The sequence below is a fragment of the Nanorana parkeri genome, unplaced genomic scaffold, assembly GCF_000935625.1.
Source record: "Nanorana parkeri isolate BGI_ZX_2015 unplaced genomic scaffold, ASM93562v1 scaffold588, whole genome shotgun sequence".
NCBI classification, from domain to species: Eukaryota; Metazoa; Chordata; class Amphibia; order Anura; family Dicroglossidae; genus Nanorana; species Nanorana parkeri.
In genome coordinates this window covers 305,644-309,821 of record NW_017306856.1, presented here as the reverse complement: position 1 = coordinate 309,821, position 4,178 = coordinate 305,644, and the positions used below count along the sequence as shown (strand labels likewise).

Below are 4,178 nucleotides of genomic sequence, written 5' to 3'. Positions count from 1 at the left end.
CAGATATTTATATCCCGCTGATCCCCCTCCGCTCCACCCTGGGCAGTCCGCGGACGCAGCGCACACACAGCACCCTCCGCTCCGGCCCGCAGCTCCCAGCCCGAGCCCTCTCATGAAGATCGTTCCAGGTAGGGTGACCCCATGCTCTGGGTGCCCACAGATGGGGGGGGGCACAGGTTTATTTTCGGAAGGGGTATTCCTGGACGGCGGGCCCTAACCGGTTCCCACTAGCTGGGCTGTTTATGGAACAGAAGGGCCCGGGATGGGGGGGGTAACTAAAGGGTGTGTGTGCTGTACTGTGTGTGGTGTGGTCGGTGGCTGCATTGGGGGTCCCGGGGAAGGGGGGGGATCGGAGCACGGAATCTTGTTTACAGTGTCCCCAGCCCGTCCGTCTCCAGTCTGCACAGACGCCGAACACGTCACCTTCTATATTTATACCCCATGACGGGGCTGCTCCGGGTACCCTAGCCCCCCCGTTAATGGGAGCCCCCGTAATGGGGACCCCGAGAACTCTTGGTGGCCCATTTGACGGTTTAGCCCCCCAGGGTCCACCAAACAGTAAAACAGTTCTGGTTGGGGCAACACTTTTATCAATTTTTGGTTGCGATCGGGTATTCAACTGCAGGTGGAGTCCGGAGGGGGGGTGGGTTGCAGATTCACCTTGCTGAGATGTCTCCGCCCACCTTGGGGTGTCTCCCCTCCTGTTCTAGGGAGCCCCCCCGTTAATGGGAGCCCCCGTAATGGGGACCCCGAGAACTCTTGGTGGCCCATTTGACGGTTTAGCCCCCCAGTCGTCCCCACCATAAACTAAATGCGGCCCGCCCCGACCCAGAAGGGTTTTCCGTTCCCGGGATATACCCAAATCTGTCATCAAGACAGCCGATCACGGAGCAACTTACGGGAGCTGCCGCCGAGCGGTCCCTATGGGTTGGAGCTGCTTCTCGCTCAGTTTATATTATGCGACGGCCAGCAGAACGGCGATGTTCTGATCCGGGTGGAGCCGCGTGGCTCCTCCTTAAACTGAATATTTCGGGAGCCTTCTGAGTCGCCTCTCTCTGTGGAGTGACGGGTTTGGGGGAATCGGCAGCTGTCCTTCCCGGGGCTCTGCAGATCCATTACAGTGATCAGATCCTGGGGACCTTCCCCGAATCATCTTCCCGCTACAGGAGAAGGGGGATTCCGGGGGGTGAGAGGGGGGGATTCCCAGAAGAGGGGGGAGGCAGAATATCAGAGCCCCGCCTCCTCTCTACAGAGGCCACACCCCCCATAACGAGGCATAGAGAAGAACTATTAAATGGGGGAGCTGCCTTAGAACCCAAAGAGCACCTGTCATGAAGAGGGAATGCTGCACGCATGCTTCTTCCAGGTCAGGGACACAAGTGTTGAAGCCAGAGGATGAACATGACGGGGATCTTGCATTTTTTAGAAGCGGGTCAGATGTAGTTATGCGGCCACCAAATTCTTACCCAGCGTGGGTCTGCTTTAAGTGATTTGCATGTTAAAAAGCGACGTTCCACTGCTGATTGCTCGGCAATTGATTTAAAGCAGCAAGTGTAGGTGAAAAGGGTTTCAGTTTGAGAAGGAGCCTGGGGTGATAGTCATCCCCTGGCTTCTCGTGTGTCAACATTGATGATGGATGGATGGATGTCGTAGGGATGGTGGGAACCCCTCATAATAGGCACAGCAGGTGTACAGACCCGGGAACTCAGCACAGGGATGGGGGGAGCTCCTCATAATAGGCACAGCAGGGGTACAGACCCGGGAACTCAGCACAGGGATGGGGGGAGCTCCTCATAATAGGCACAGCAGGGGTACAGACCCGGGAACTCAGCACAGGGATGGGGGGAGCTCCTCATAATAGGCACAGCAGGGGTACAGACCCGGGAACTCAGCACAGGGATGGGGGGAGCTCCTCATAATAGGCACAGCAGGGGTACAGACCCGGGAACTCAGCACAGGGATGGGGGGAGCTCCTCATAATAGGCACAGCAGGGGTACAGACCCGGGAACTCAGCACAGGGATGGGGGGAGCTCCTCATAATAGGCACAGCAGGGGTACAGACCCGGGAACTCAGCACAGGGATGGGGGGAGCTCCTCATAATAGGCACAGCAGGGGTACAGACCCGGGAACTCAGCACAGGGATGGGGGGAGCTCCTCATAATAGGCACAGCAGGGGTACAGACCCGGGAACTCAGCACAGGGATGGGGGGAGCTCCTCATAATAGGCACAGCAGGGGTACAGACCCGGGAACTCAGCACAGGGATGGTGGGGGCCCCTCATAATGGGCACAGAGGGTGTACAGACCCAGGAACTCAGCACAGGGATGGTGGGGGCTCCTCATAATGGGCACAGCGGGTGTACAGACCCGGGAACTCAGCACAGGGATGGTGGGGGCCCCTCATAATGGGCACAGCAGGTGTACAGACCCAGGAACTCAGCACAGGGATGGTGGAGGCCCCTCATAATGGGCACAGCAGGTGTACAGACCCGGGAACTCAGCACAGGGATGGTGGGGGCCCCTCATAATGGGCACAGCAGGTGTACAGACCCGGGAACTCAGCACAGGGATGGTGGGGGCCCCTCATAATGGGCACAGCGGGTGTACAGACCCCGGAGCTCAGAAAGGGATGGTGGGAGACTGATATATCAGTTCTGGGTGGAGGGCTGTGCTGTTAAAGCAGTTTTTGCAGTGTCAGCCTAAATCTGCTCACTAGAGACCCCTGCAGGTCAGTGTATGAAGTACAGCTCCGGGATCTGGGTATCAGTCACACTGTGACAACTGCTGTGTCCCTGAGCTGTAGATTATCAGCCAATTAGCAGGCTCTGTGTACGCTGTGTTAGCGGGTGTCCATGGAGAAGGCCTGGCACCGCACTCTGCCAGTTAGTGGATGGGCACAGATACCCCAACCCCCCCGGGTGAAGTCCAGTTCTATGAATATAATATAAATTGCAGCCAATTTCTAAACAGCTTACAGCTCAACTTACCCAGATCCCACAGGCCGGAGTTCTCCTTTAATTAAAGACCAACTCCACCCCTAGATTTCTGTTTTACTTTCTGCATCACGTTAATGTACCGTAAAATGCGCATTTTACTGTTGCTGCAAACACATGCATTGCCGTTCATTTTGAATAGCAGGGTAATGTTACTCTAATGTGGCAACCTTGACTCTGCAGGGCGATATTGCTCCATTGGGGCGGCCTTGACTCTGCAGGGCGATGCTGCTCCATTGGGGCAGTCTTGACTCTGCAGGGCGATGCTGCTCCATTGGGGCGGCCTTGACTCTGCAGGGCGATATTGCTCCATTGGGGCAGTCTTGACTCTGCAGGGCGATGTTGCTCCATTGGGGCGGCCTTGATTCTGCAGGGCGATGTTGCTCCATTGGGGCGGCCTTGACTCTGCAGGGCGATGTTGCTCCATTGGGGCAGTCTTGACTCTGCAGGGCGATGTTGCTCCATTGGGGCAGTCTTGACTCTGCAGGGCGATGTTGCTCCATTGGGGCAGTCTTGACTCTGCAGGGCGATGTTGCTCCATTGGGGCAGTCTTGACTCTGCAGGGCGATGTTGCTCCATTGGGGCAGTCTTGACTCTGCAGGGGGATGTTGCTCCATTGGGGCAGTCTTGACTCTGCAGGGCGATGTTGCTCCATTGGGGCGGCCTTGACTCTGCAGGGTGATGTTGCTCTATTGGGGGGGCATTGGGGCAGTCTTGACTCTGCAGGGCGATGTTGCTCCATTGGGGCGGCCTTGACTCTGCAGGGCGATGTTGCTCTATGTGGGTGGAGTGAACTTTTAATTCTGGTTGTACACACTTGAAGAGGTCATGTGACCTCTGTCAGTGACTAAACGTCCAACAATCGGCCAATTGTGAGTCACTGGAGGCCTCTGTGTCAGTTTTGTGTTGCCATGGTGATCTATGATGAATCAGTGAGCAGTTAATAAGTTCAGGGTGTTGCAATGTATATATTGTAGGCGGAGTCACGTATGCAGGCTCCTGGTGATTGGAGGATTGACAGCAGTGCGGTCTGGTATGGATCCTGGTGCTCCTGCCCTTCATTCTGTAGAATATAATGGCGGACACCAACGCTACACCATTTTCCTGAATTCTGTGTTCTGACAATCTCACTATTTGATACATTTTCTTCTTATTTGGGGGTAAAAAATAATCCAGTACGATCG

The 4,178-nt window shown here is 55.8% G+C and overlaps 1 protein-coding gene across 1 annotated transcript in view; it reads left to right on the top strand.

Moving 5' to 3' along the window:
- The window catches only part of PLEC (plectin), a 225,016-nt gene that overhangs the window by 89,333 nt on the left and 131,505 nt on the right, over positions 1-4,178 (top strand). The gene's annotated exons all lie outside the window — the stretch shown is intronic.